General features: G+C 39.3%; 1 long non-coding RNA gene across 1 annotated transcript; it reads left to right on the forward strand.

Moving 5' to 3' along the window:
- Positions 1–989: 989 nt before the first annotated feature.
- LOC116562538 lies at positions 990–4559 on the forward strand. The gene is made up of 2 exons (XR_004274000.1): positions 990–1214; positions 4418–4559. It is a non-coding gene; the product is annotated as an uncharacterized LOC116562538 (long non-coding RNA).
- The last annotated feature ends 10662 nt before the right edge of the window (positions 4560–15221 follow it).

Below are 15221 nucleotides of genomic sequence, written 5' to 3' on the forward strand. Positions count from 1 at the left end.
CAGTCATGTGTTGCTTAACAACAGGAACAAGTTCTAAGTAAGATGTCATTAGGCGATTTTGTCATTGTGGGGACATCCTAGAGTTTACTTACACAAACCTATATGGAATAGCCTACGACATACCTCAGCTATATGATGTAGCCTATTACTCCTAGGCTACTAACCTGTACGGCATGCTACTGTACTGAATACTGTAGGTACCTGTAACACAATGGTTAAGTATTTGTGTATGTAAACACTTCTAAACATAGAAAAGGTACTGTAAAAGTATAATCTTATGGGACCACCATCGTAGAAGCAGTCTGCTATTGACTGAAACATCATTATGCAATACACGACTTGACTGTAAATATCAAGGATAGAGTATTATGGAAGTAGGGAAAAGATGCCCGAATTTTGGAGGGTGTTGGCTACTTCTTTTAGCCTTCAGTAAGACCATACGGGAAAGGAACAGTCTTCAGTCTAATCTGGCAGTTGCAGAAGGAAAAAGGAAAAGGGATTTGGTCCTTCCTAAGAGTCATCCTTTTTGCCTGCTCCTGGCCCTCCAAAACGGCCAAGAGCAGATAACCATTGACCTTTAGGATGTGTAAATCTCTGCCCCATGCTAAATTTAGTACAAGCAGGAAACGTAACGGAAAAAGAGGTTGGGATCCTGGTCAACCAGGGACTTGCTGCTGTATATTCAAAGAGAGCAGGTACAACTCTGCTCCAAAAGCCATACCCAGGAATTCCACCACTGAGGGTTAGGATCTGTGTGATTTCAGCCCATTGTCTTCAAGTGTGAGGTCCAAATGGCTAGAGAGAGGAGCAGAGCATAAAGGCTGATTGCTAAGAGGGAGAATCAGTGAGGTTTGGAACCAGGCTGATGGGCCCTGACTCCACAAAAGCTCTGGCTTTGTTACCATTGCAGGGAGTATCCAAGAAATTAACAGAGCCAACAGCCAACAGATCTGTCAGGAGAGGCTGTGGTATTGCCAGTGAAATTCCAAAGCTCACCGAACAGACCTGAGAATGCCTAACTTACAGGGCAAATTTTCAGTGTCCAAACCCACACAAACAGGAAGGAGGAACTGAAATGTTCTAGCTGTTAGAACAGAAACCTCCCAGTGTCCATCTGACACATACCTGTGCAAGACAGTGGAAAAAGGACTTCCTCCCAGAAAGCAGTAAAGGGCCAGCCAGATTCCTGAACAAAGAACTCCCTCCACTGTCAGGTCAGAGAGTCCTTGCTTTCTTTGCCCAGCAGCATGAGATTATTGTGGCGAACTTGAGATCACTCTTTAGTGGTTGCCCTTCTCTCTTTTTCCAAATGGAAGTTTTATGGCAGTGATGGTGTTTGCTCTCTACCACTGTGAATTGGCAATGCTAAATTTATCCTTTAGCCAGAGGTTGCCAAGCCATGATGAGCTACATTTAGACAAAACCAAAAACATGTCATAACTTAGAGATTCTAGAATTGAAGTTGAAAGCAGGAACTGGATGAGCCAGTCTCCCTTTAGAGTAGAGGTAGGAAAATTTTTCTGGTAGAGGTATATTTGCATTACATTGGCAAGGGCCACTTCGAGAATTTTATAAATGGAAAGAAGGGTTATATGGATGCTGGCCAGCCAAGGGATGGAAACATAATGAGAGAGTAGTTAACCTTTGTTTTGTTCAGCCCAGAATCTCTTTAGGAGTTAGGTTTTTCCCATTCTGAGTCCAAGTGCTTTAGGTGGGGATGATCCTACCGCCTGGCTGTAGGACTGCCATTATGGAAACCCGGCCAATAAAGTACCGGATTTCTTCATTCATAGCGATTATATCCAGGGATGGTCACATGACCAAAGCTAGGCCAGTGAAAGCTCTCTCTGGGTCTTCTGTTAGAGCTATTGAAAAACTGACTTATTTTTATTTTTATGAGAAATTCCAGCCACCAGTACAACGTAAACTCAGAACTGCTGCTGGTCATTTTTGCTACATTGTGGGAAGAGCCTGCCCAATAATGCAGCCAACACCGAGTTTAAGCAGAAAAAAACATTTTGAATTTCTAAATCTAGTCATATCTAAAGCTAGACTCGTAAGCTCTGGTTTTCCAAATTATTTGAGTCAATAGATACATTTTTTGTAATTAAATGAAACTGAGTTGGGTTTCTGTCATCTTCAAGCCAAATAATCCTAAAAGCTAAGTGAAATTTATTTTATTTTATTTTATTTTAATTCTTTCAAAGGGAAATAATTGAACTGACATCTAAATATTTCTTTCTGTTTAAAAGCTGATGTTGGCTGGGCGCAGTTACTCATACCTATAATCCCAGCACTTTGGTAGGCCGAGGAGGGCGGATCACTTGAGGCCAGGAGTTGGAGGCTAGTTTGGCCAACATGGCGAAACTCCGTCTCTACTAAAAATACAAAAAAATTAGCTGGGCGTATGCCTGTAATCTCAGCTACTCGGGATGACTCTTATCATCACTCTGTCCTGGGAAATTACCCTCCTAATACAGATCTTTGTGATCTACTCGGGAGGTTTGAGAATCACTCAAACCCAGGAGGTGGAGGTTACAGTGAACCAATCTTTGTGACCTTAGGTACCTTTTAATGCCACCCTAGGTTACCGTGATTTTTTTTGTTTGTTTCCCCCACAGATTTTTAAGCGACAATTTCTGTGCTGAAATGTTATGTTTGTATTAGATGGTAATTTCCCTGCACAAAGTGATGATAAGAGTCAACCATTTACTATTTATTATTTGATGTTTAAATAATTTTTGTGTCTCTTTGCAATAAAAGGCACTATGTAATAAAATCATTAAACAAATTAAAAACTAAAAGCTCCAAATAATAAAGCGAAGGAAGAGCAAGTTGTATTGCAAATCTTAGGCTGAGTCTCCCCACCAGAGTCAAGTACAAAACTGGTCTCTGAGCTTCTGAAAAGGCAAAGCAAAGTGGATATTCAGAAAGTTCTGTACCATGGTTATCTTAATTGAAGGGAATATTTCATAAGGAGGGATTACTTGCTTCCACCACTAAAGTTTAAAAATAACTAATTACCTAGCTCTTTATACACTAGCCCCATGTAATAAAATTGAGAGTCTTTAACAGAAGCTTCATAAAAGATGCAGAAATGTTCTTTTTACAGCTCTTAAAGAAAAAAAAAATGGGCTATTAATTAAAGCTCAATTGTTTAATTGTAAATCCATGAAGACAATTTGGAAGCAGACACAGGCTGTTTTTAGTAATGTAGCTTGATATTTGAGCAGATTTTGGGGAATGTATTCCAGAAGAAAGGGTGGTGGGGGTGGCATGTCCCTTAAGACCACTCTTCCCAATTATCCGTTGACTCATAAAAGCTTGTAAATAAAAGTTACATACACAGCAAACCACTGGAAACTAAAGACTAAGATCAATCATAACAAATTAAGTGCCAAAAGAGGACTGCTGATTAAAGTGATATCTACATTCACTAAAGATCCTATTATACGTAAGCAAAATTTTACAATGCAAATCAGCCTTGCTTGCTTTTCTTACAAGATGGGGAGTAATAAATACTATTAAAATGCATAACTAGAAGCTTCTAAGATTAAGAGAGTCTTAGAGAAGTGTTAGAGTCCTTAGAGCAAAGACAAGTGTTTTTTAAATTTAATATGTTTTTTCACTCTTGTTTTTTGAGACGGAGTTTCACTCTTGTTGCCCTGGAGTGCAGTGGCACGATCTTGGCTCACTGCAACCATCCGCCTTCCAGGTTCAAGTGATTCTCCTGCCTCAGCCTCCCAAGTAGCTGGGATTACAGGCGTGTCCCACCATGCCCAGCTAATTTTTGTAGTTTTAGTAGAGACAGGGTTTCACCATGTTGGGCAGGCTGGTCTCAAATTCCTGACCTCAAGTGATCTGCCCACCACGGCCTCCCAAAGTGCTGGGATTACAGGTGTGAGCCACTGCGCCCAGCCGTTTTTTCACTCTTTAACCAAAGCTTCAGCCCAGGTTATTGTAACCTCAGATTGCCAGCAAACCGCTGGAAGCTACCAGACAGTGCTAGAACACATTCTCTCTCACAGTCCTCAGAAGAAACCAACCTTGTGTACACATTGATCTCAGACTTCCAGTTCCAGAACTGTGAGACAATAAATTTCTATTGTTTAAGTCACCCAGTATCGTACTTTGTTATGGCAGCCCTAGTAATACAACAGCTACGCTCCCTTATTTATATATTGTCTACAGCTGCTCTCATGTAACAACGGCAGAGTTGAGTGGTTGGAACCAAAACCACATGTCCTCAAAGCCTAAAATATTTACTATCTGGCCTTTTACAGAAAATGTGCTGTTGACTTATCTGACGAGTGAGATAGGGTGAAGGGTCACCAGACAGATGAGGTTTATTCTCCCTGTATTTCTCCTTTGAGAACTGTCTGATCATCTTTGCTCAGACCCTCTCTCTTCCACACAGGCTGGAAGTGTCCATCTGACTCACCTGGAATCACTGAGTTCTATTTGGGATAAAAGTAGAAGAAAATAAGAAGACACTTTGGGTCTGAGGCATGGTCTCTAATTTAGCTTGATCAGCAATAAAGTATTTAATTTTCTCTCTTCCTGATAGCTATACATATTTCTCGGTTGATTTCAAATCTGGGAGGAGAGACATATGTGATTCATTGGCTTCCATGGAACTCAACTTCTTCCTCCTCGTAGTATAAAGGTGTTAGAAATGCCATTTCCCTCTTGAAGGTTTTCCAAAAAGGAAGTGAGTACTAATTTCTTTTTAACCTGGCCATATACTCTCTGAAGGTGCAATTCTCATGACTAATTTTTAAATTCTGTATCACATAAAATGATTTTACTTGCACTCATGCTCACAAAGTTTAGTTTTTTTCATGCTATGCCATTATGTATTTATGAGTATTTGTGTATGCTTGTATAGAACAGACCTAAATTACTATAACCTTTCTTAGATTATGAGCTTCTGAGCAGATTTTTGTTCAACTTGCAATCTGGTTTGTTTAATAGCAACACATTTCTATGCTGTTAATATGTTTCCCCCATTAATAACAAAGTCCCCACTAATCGACTGCTAACAACTTTACTCATGTAATGTAACAAGGAAGAGAATTTTCAAGATGAAAAAGATACTGATAACAGCTTTGAAGACTGAGTGAAAAATATTTTAATCACTAATAAAATATATCTAGAAATATACCTGAGAAAGTCAGCCTCTAATCTATAACCTGTAGCTTGTAATTTACTCAGTTAACCCATTGATATTTATGGAAAATACCCATTATACACAAGATTCTCTCTGACATCAGTAGATGGAGGGACATGGAAGATAATAAGATTAAATAAACAGTTGGGAAAGGACCTTGATGTTCAGGCAGAAAAATCTGGCTGTGATTCAGTAGATGTTCAAAAAGTGTAATGGAAAAAATGGAGACAGTGTTTGGAAGGAATTGTAGAGGTCTTAGCTTAATGATCTAAATGAGAGATGTGCCGTGTTTGGCTTGGGTAGGCCTGCCAGGTCTGTTTGCTTGAGCGATCCAAAGATACTCAGAGAAATAACTCATCTAAAGGAATGACGGCCATGGGGTGCTGTTGGAGGAATTGTTGAGCTTGTTACCTAGTTATCCAGTTACCAGTTATACCTGGCTCAGCCTCTGTGAACTGCTCAGGGAGAGAGGGTGACGGTCAAAAGTGAGTAAAAATGAAAAGAGCAGTTTCCTTAAAGACTCTGTTGAGGGCAGTGTTTAACAGTAGGTGCCACAATGGAAGCTGGAGGGTAGGGTGGGGCCAAGGGCAAGTTCCTACTCAGCAATTACCTTTGCAGCTGCGTGCTAGAACAGCCTCTGGCTGCACCAGGCAAGTGAGACTAAAACACAGGGGCAGCATCAGGATCTTTGGAGGGCTGGCTTCAGCTGCACCACAATATGGGGAGTGACAGATGATACCATGGATTTCCAAACAAAGTCATAACAAACAAAAAAGGAGCCTGCCATGATCCAACCCACAAATCCAAGTTTAGACATATGTGGACTTATCCCCCGACACTCCACTCCCACCAAGATTCCTTGGGAGAAAAAGAGCCCAAGGACTGGTGGGCAGAAATTGTAGGAGGCGGGGTTTGAATAAATGGCAGTAGAGCCTCGGAAAGTGTCTGGTTGCAATTACCGCTTCCAGGTTGTGGGGCTGGAAACCACCACTTACAAAGATGTAGAAGAGGAGGTGATGTAGAGTAAAGGCCAGAGTACTAGATGCCGGTTGTGTTAAATACCAGCTGTGTGACCTTGGGCAAATTAGTCAAATGTTCTGGCTTCAGTTCCTGTATCAAAAAAGTAGAATCTTTTGAATGCCCTCACAAGGTTGTGGTAAAGCTCAAATATGTGAGAAAACCCTCTACTTTAATAAAGAGTTATTATTATAATTACATGGAGTATTGCAGAGCAGGCTATTTATAAAAGGTTCGGAGTGCACTGATTTACAAGATATGCTGCCAAATAATTCACCTGTCTTCTGGTATAAAAATGTTTTTGTGTCTTCCTAAGCCATTTCCCAAGGAAGTAATTTTTCTCACATAAACAATTGTCTCAGCAAAACCCAGAGGCACTTGAAATGACTGATTTTAGGAGCATTCGCGTTTGTCTGTGTCCTCCAAAAAGACACAACAGGGAAAGTTCAGAGACAGCCCGCATAGGAGAAATGAAGGACAGGAAAGCCTTTGGGGTACTAGAAAGTGGGGACATAAAAATCTTGGCCTTATTTTAACATTTCTCAGAATATCGAAGAGTCAGTGTATGAGCTTGTTGGTAGTGATGGTTCTACTGGGAAATCTTAACTTTAAATTGCCTGCCAATCTTTATTTTGCGTGTCCAAGAAGGGCCATTTATCACTTTTATGAAGCCACTGAAAGCCCGCAGTGAGGGAAAAAACTAATTATTGAGTAGTACATGTCTTCACACTAAATACATAATGAGGGTAATGGGCTGAGGGCTGCAGATATGGGTAGTAAATGTTTTGATAAAACAAATCTAAGATGCTCCTGACAGGAAGGCAGCCCTTCCTCATCTCGATGACTTCTCTATTGCCCACCTGGAGAGCAAGTTTCTGATAATTAGTGATGCTCTGTCATGATGGATTTTATCTGATAGCTCATCTCCACAGTATAGCCTTTCTTTAGTCATGAAAATAACCCATGTATGCATACGACTCTCACTCTTAGCAAAGCACTTTATATATAGATGGACACACACACATGTAAACTTTGTATATATATAACATTCTCAGAAATGTTATATATATAATTTATATATAATGTATATGTAATTCATATATATGAATGTATCTATTTTTATATATCATAATATGTATTCATTATATATAACTCATAATATAATGAATTATATATAATTTCACATATAGTTGGGGTATCACTTAAATACCGGGCAATAATTAAGCATATCAGCTTCAGCTGTTTTTCTTACCTTAAGAACACTGAGAATGTTTTTGAATGAACTCCACCATCATCTTTTAATTCCAAGTAAAAAACATATCCCCTTACATGCACCTGAAGCCTACTCAGTGAATTCTACCCTTGTCAAATAAATCTTCCTTTGCCAGGCTATTTCTTGGGAATTCCTATCCAAAGTTAATTTGCTTAATTTTTTCTCATTAGTCTTCTTAATGCTCTCTGACTTAGATTTTATAAGATTATCTATTTATTGGTTAAAAAATAACAAATGGCTTTCATCATCATGAAGTCTTTCCTCTTGGGTCACCGCCTAGAGCTGCTCTGTCCACTGCCCGCAAGTGGCTCCTGAGATCTTGGGATGTGGCTAGTCCAAATTGAGATATGCCCTAAGAGTAAAATACACAACAGATTTGAGGACTTAGAACCCCCCCCACAAAGAAAGTTACATATCAAGCCAGGCATCGTGTCTCATTCCTAAAATCCCAGCACTTTGGGAGGCCAAGGAGCAAGGATCGTCTGAGTCCAGCAGTTTCAGGTTTTAGTGAGCCGTGAGTGCACCACTGTACTCCAGCCTGGACAACAGATAAGATCTTGTCTCAAAAAAAAAGGAGGAAGAAGAAAAAAAAGTAATGTGTCAGTAATTTTTTGTGTGTTGATTACATATCAAAATGATAAGACATGGGATATATTGGTTTCAATCAAATATACCATTACAATTTATTGGTTACACCTGTTCCTTTTACTTTTTTTAAGTGGCTGCTAAAATATTTAAAATTACCTATGGGGCTTGCTTTGATAAGCAGTGCTGAGCTTTCAATTTTGCATCCTAGGTCTTCATCACAACACTCCCCACACCCATGCAAGCTCATCCTGCCCCTTTTTTTTTGTTCCATGGGCATTAACATCAACACTGAACAGCTAAGACCCAGTTCCTTTTGACTACCTCTACCTCAGCCAAAGAAGAGTTCCTCAGCCTTCATTTGTTGGAGGATAGATGTAAGATCGATGTTACTCACATAGCAAGCACGCTGGTCCTGAAGTTATTCCATCAGAAATTTTTAAAAATGGTTTTCCTTATTCCTGAAATGATGTCTTAAAACTTAAACCAAAGTTGGCAGAATAGGGGCAGAATATTCACAGATGTTCCTACTTGTCCTGAAGGCAAAATCGACTTTCTGGAAAATTATATCCAGTAAGACAGTTCTACATGGAGTGAAACAAACTTAGTCCTGATATTCAAGGGCGTGCATAAAGGTTCGTCCAACAATGGAGAGTTAATAAAAATGGATGGCCAAACCGGTTGTGTTTTTCTTGAAGGAAGATCATAGGCAATATCAATCCAGCCCAAGGGAGCAATGGAGCTCGATATTTTCCAAGCGTTTGCCATCAACAGCTGGACTTTCTTAACTGTGATTTGCCATTCTTTTTACACTTCTGATATTTTCGGACAAATACATCCATACACAGACATATTTGTAACAAACCATTGTCAATCCATGATGTATACACACCTGACTCACAATAACCAAGCTGTACAGAGAACTGCCTGCCCTGTCTCTGTGCCCTGTCTACCTACTGGCTGCTCCTTGCCACCTTTCTTTCTCTAGCCTCTACATCTGCTTCTGGGACTCATTATTTAACAACAACAACAACAACAACAGACAACAATATTGAAGCTTTTAGGGAGTCAGTAAGACTAGAAGTTGGGGGCAGGAAAAGGCTCTGAAAAAGCAGAAACAACTTCCAGGAGCACAGACTTCTAGACAGGGCTGGTCGGCCTGTGTTGTGCCCGATTCTGAAACAGTTTCTTGTGCATTACTTGGTTTGCTTTTATTGCAGTGTTACATTGCAAAAATTACCCCCATTCCAGATTTATTTGGGCTAAGAGAGGATCTTTTAAAAATGCAGACATTTCTGAGAGTGTTAAAGTGTGAATTTATCCATCGAATTGCCCTTCTGCTTTGGACTCACTGCTTGTCTTCCTCAACAGTAAGGATAGCAATCTAATTTCAATATGAAGAGTTAGAAAGCCACCTATCTGTGTCTACTCCTGAAATCCACCAAGGTGACATTTTAATAGCTCAAAAAGCTATGCCAAACTGCTTCTCAAGTTTCCTCCAGCAAAATGATTTGAAAACTAAAAAGATTCAAGAGACCTTATTTTTGTTATGCAAATATGGGAGATGAGGTGGGGCACCAATTTATGGTCCTGTGGTCTTAGCCATGGAGAAGGGAATTTCCAAGAGGTGACAGCTGTTTGCGGAGGGTGGGGAGGATGATAGCGCTGAGCAGAGGCAAATGGCACAGTTTGCTAACTCACCTGTCACACTCACTCTCCAGGAACAGCTGTGTAATCACTAAAGAACCTGTTCTTCAAGACACAGCTGTTTATATTTATGGCCAGAATTCACAGTCACTTCTGCACTTTGCATATCTTGATGGGGGCTTTTCTGGATATTTAAAGTCTGTAGCTCCCTGCTATTTGTGTATGAACCAAATCTATTTCTCCCACCTGTCAGATACTCCTGCCCATGAGCTGGGCCATTCCAGTGGGTCCTGTCTTCCATGGGTCATGTAAGGTCAAGGCACATGATGACAAAGATCCTCTGCTTGACCGAACATCTAAACCTTCTCCCAGGCCCATCTGAGCACTTTAGCAAGAACTCTGCTAAGTCAGCTTAACAAGTCTGCATACCTGATGTCCCTCGATATCTGATCAGGTTCGTCATGTATCACCAGCCTCCCATGTGATGATGTCTGATCACCCTGGCCTGTCTTCAGCAAAAATCCTCTTAGATGGGGTTAGGCAGATTCCCACTCCCATTGATGATGTTTCCTTTTGGTAATTTTTTTCTTTTTTTCTTTCTTTCTTTCTTTTTTTTTATTTTTAAGATGGGGTTTCACCATGTTGGTCAGGCTGGTCTTGAACACCTGACTTCAAGTGATCCACCAGCCTTGGCCTCCCAAAGTGCTGAGATTACAGGTGTGAGCCACCATGCACAGCCAGTAAATTTTTTTTTTTAATCCACTAGCCTTTAATCCACCCTGCTCCTTGGCTATGAATTCCAGCTTGCCCATGCTGCATTTAGAGTTGAACCCAATCTCTTCCACACTGCAAAATCTCATTACTGTGATTCCTATACCTATCTTGAAGTGCTTTAACAAGTGTCATTAAATAATTTCTTTAGCAATGACCAACTCAAAAAACCACAGAAAACATCATTGATGGTTAATTCCTTAATCTCTGTTCCAACTTCATAACATAGAAAATTAACAGTGGAGAGACCTTGAAACATTAGGAAATCATTATTTCTCCCATCTTTTTGTAAGAGATGAGGTATTTGTAATATTTCCAAGCCCTATACAGAGCCAACTCAACACAAAAACAACAACTCTTGAAGGTTCTACACAGAGAAGGTACTCCAAAAATATTTGGAGGCTGACGTGTTCAAATGTGTTTTTAAGAGCACTGCCAAATGTATATCTTGCTTTATTTGTAAATGTGTATTTTCTCGAAATATCCTCTTCTCATAGATATCTAATCATTTTCTGTTGCCCTCTGGTGCATAACTTCTGGCATAGGTGTGGGCTGCCCAGGTCTGCAGGGAGGAGAATTTATTACAATAGACGATGCTGCTATCCATTCAAGACAGATATGTATAGCATATCTGTGTGATCCGTAAAGGCTATCAAATAAACCAGAACAAAAGCCTTGAATTTTTCAGAAATGCCATGTTTAAAAGTACTTCTTTAATATTTCAGAGGAGAAATATGTCTGGTTGGTAGCCGGGGTGATTTCATGGGTGGATATACCTAGTTAGGGCTTAAAGAATGCAGGGGCCACATGTGGTGTGACTGCATATTTTCACCCACACAAATGGGCTATGTTCCTGAGACAGATGCTGTTTTACACAGGCATGGCTTAGTAGGTATTAGTTCTGGCAAATAGTCCCCAAATCTGAAGGAGATGGAAGGACCTAAATAGCATAGAATAATCATGATTTAATCATAAACACAATATCAATTACTGTGTTTTAATCTCCAAGACGTTACTTCTAAAAATAAAAAACAATCATGCGGAGTCTATCTTCCATCTGCTGCACCACTGTGTACATTCAGATTGCCCCTCGAGTAGTACTGCCTCAGCCTGGCGGTCAAAGTCATTCTGCCTTCCCCACAGCTGCTGCCATAAGGATTTGCTTCACATATACTTCTGATCCCTTTGTCTATGCAAAAATCCTTGGAACTTCCCCCACTGTGCATCGCAGGCAGGGATCCATGTGATTGTCACGCATGAAATAATGGTGAGGAAGAAGTAACATGAGGCAGGAAGAAGCCCCACACCCCCACCACTAGGGGCTTCTCTTCTCCCATATTTCCATAGTAACTCTTTTCCAGCTTAAGTGGAAACTCATCTGTCAAATCTCTAGCCCCTGTGCTGTCTCAACTCTTACAACGCCTCCAGATATTTCTTCATTCTTACTTAGCTTCTCTAATTAGATTCTAAGAAGTTCACTGAGCACAGGTGGCCTCTAAATGATAGATAAGCATTACTCAGGACCCATCACCTAACTGTCTCATCTTCAACCAATGCACAGTCCTAGCCCCATGGGAACACTGACTCGAGCTGGGAGAGTCCATGCCCTCAGTATTTGGCAGGAACAGAGAGTCACTTATTTGGTAATCAGGCTGAGATTCAGAAATGAGCACATGTTCCTCAGACATGTTCTACAGGGCAGTGAATTTCACACATGAGGTAATTAATGGCTAGGGTTATGCAGGCTAGCCTGAGAAATTAAGAAAATAATAGCGTCAGATGAATAAAGGTACACTAGATTGAAGAAGTTGTTTTCTATCTTGACAGAAGTTCAGACAATGGCAAGTATTCTCTGTGTGAGCTTCTGAGTTCATGACATTTGAAAGAATTAGAAGTGAGTTGGCTGTTTAAAAATTGTTCTCTAGAAGAGGAAAACAGCAAGGGAAACAGAATCTATTGTCCATCTCCCTAAAGATTCACAGCTAGAACAGCATCAAATGGGTTCCTCTGCCACATGGGTCCCAGCTTGCTCACTGCCCGGTTGCAAGTGACCATCTTGCAAGGAATGCCTGTGATAGATAGTGGTGATGAATGCAGATAACAGAAAAAGATGTTGAGGATAGGTAGATGTCAGTATTAATACCTAAGGATATATATTTCTCCTCTTCAGTCTACATGCCACTAAGAATTGACAGATTATGATTTTGTGAAGGAACCAGAAAATTAAATATTCCCCAGATTTTACATAATTTATGAAGTTATTCTGTTCCTAACGTGAATGAGCTAATTTGGAAAAAAAATTATCTGCCCAAGCATAATTAAGAGCTTACTATAAAAACAAAGAAACAAGGTGAATAAAATAAAAAAAGACTATTAGGGAAGCAACTAAGGCAAGTCTCAAATGCCTCTTTAATAAATTACGTTCCCTTAAGAGGCAATAGGCAATGAATTATAGCATTAAACTAAAGATAACGGATCTCTCCTTTTTAACTTTCATTGTTAATTTTTAAGAAAGTCAATCAATATCCAATAAATACTTTCTTCTTGGGCTGAGAAATGGTCTAAGTAGGAAGTCTTGTGTAAAAGTTTAATACTATTTATCAGTCATTCTTCACCAAAAAGAAACAAAATGTAGATCATAGTAAACATCATTAAGATGTACTGCATTTTTCTTTTTTTAATTGAAAGTGTTGCTTCAAAAAAAAAAAAAAAAAAAAGAGCAGTTTTAGGTTCACAGCAAAGTTAAGAGGAAGGTATGGATATTTCCCATATGGCCCTTGCCCCACATATGCACAGCCCCCCCATCATCAACATGCCCCACTGTCCCCTGGAGTGGTACATTGGTTACAAAATAATGAACCTCCATTGAAACGTCATCATTACACAAAGCCCACAGTGTATAGTACGGTTCACTGCTGGGGTATATTCTATGAATTTTGACAAATACAGAATGACATGTATCCACCATTTATAGTATCAAACACAGTAGTTTAATTCCCCCGAAAATCTTCCACGTTCTGCCAATTTATCCTTCTTTCCACCTGACCCCACCACCCACAGATTTTTAACTGTCTCCTTAATTTTGCCTTTTTCATGTATTAATAGTTGTAGTCAAACAGTATGTAGCCTTTTCAGATTGCCCTATTTCACTTAGTAATATACATCATCTTTTTATAACGGCATTACAAAAGCTCCCTTGTGTATTGGTAGTGACAGACAGCGTGGAGACCCAGACTTGAGTACTGGTTTTTTTCCCCTTGGGCCAGTCACTTATGTTTGCTAGGCCTTGGTCTTCTCATTTGTAAATTCAGCATAACATGTATAGCTTCCCTGATAACTTTGCCATGTTATGAAGATCAGGTTTCTTCTCTAGAAAATTAAGGTAGCAATGCCTCATAGGGGTGTTGTAAAAATGAAATAGGCAATGTGCGTGAAGAGCTTAGCATTGTGCATGGAACATATTCCACATTCAATCGTGGCAGTTAACAATGTTATTTTATTATCACATGTGCTGAATATTGTTCATCTGACCATCTGAAACTATTCTCTGCTCTTTTCCACCTTGTTCTGTGGGGCACAGTTTCTAAAGAATGGATCATCTGTGCTCCTTTCTCCTGACTTCTCCATGGATTCAGCCAGTGGGAAGCCCCAGCAGGAGATTAGAAGACGGGAGGAGGAAGAGATGGGGTATTTATTCCCTGAGCCTCTTCTCTGTCAGGCTGTAGTTTGGTTGTGGCTGTATTTCTCTGTGAAGGCCAAAAATCTTGCTGAGCCACCAACATTTTAGAATTGTTGATTTACCTTAACACTGCCCATATCTTGCTGAGTAATTTCTTAAACTATCCCTTTTTGGTAATTTTAAAAGTTTCTCCTGTTTTCTGTCAGGAGGATACATGATGTTTGCCTTTCATATTTATTTGGAAATCTATTATTACTTTTTATATTGTAAAGCAGACAAGGCATCATAAAATCAATAACTATAAGCAACTGTATACAATCTTGCAAATTATTTCTTAAAATCCTTCTATTATCTAACACTGGTCAGGATTCATAAAGGCCTACTTTGATATTCAATTTTTAAAAAGTGAAAAAAATTCAAAAGATTCAAAAAAGTTATAAATATAATGAAAAGTTGTAAAATGTCTATAGAAAAGGTTGGTCAAATTTTTCCGTATTAAAAGTATACCCCCAAATACAACAACAACAAAAAAAACCTCTGTATATTATTTTCAGCTTGATAGAACAAAGAACGTTTTCTAAACAAAATGGATTGAACGTCAGTAGTTGATGTTTTCTAGATGTGATTCCCAATCTTATGCCTCTTTTCAGGATCTCCGAACAGTGGGACATAGACCAACCCAACAGGGAGCCTTTTATAAACATAGTTCAAGGAAATTTGCATTTGTAGCATAATTTTTTACTAAAAATGAAAAGATGAATTGAAGTATATACAATCCACTGCCATGGTTAAAATGGACTAACCGTTTTACCTTCCGTAAAAGCATTTTTTTTCTGATTTTGTATTTTTTTTTCTGATTTTGTAAATATTAACAACTATATATGTTCTCATGACAAATTTTCTCATGTTGTAATAAAAAAACTAGTTCACACTAATGTCAAGTTTGAAAAAACAAACAAGAAAAATAGACAATTTATGAACATGGCGCTGTTTTTACCGTGGTGAATATCACCGTATGAACAAAGGACACTCGTATCAGGGGCATCTGTAAGAAAACTAAAACTTACTTTAGTTTTTGG

Source organism: Sapajus apella, unplaced genomic scaffold (assembly GCF_009761245.1).
Source record: "Sapajus apella isolate SASKATOON/1434 unplaced genomic scaffold, GSC_monkey_1.0 scaffold32, whole genome shotgun sequence".
NCBI lineage: Eukaryota > Metazoa > Chordata > Mammalia > Primates > Cebidae > Sapajus > Sapajus apella.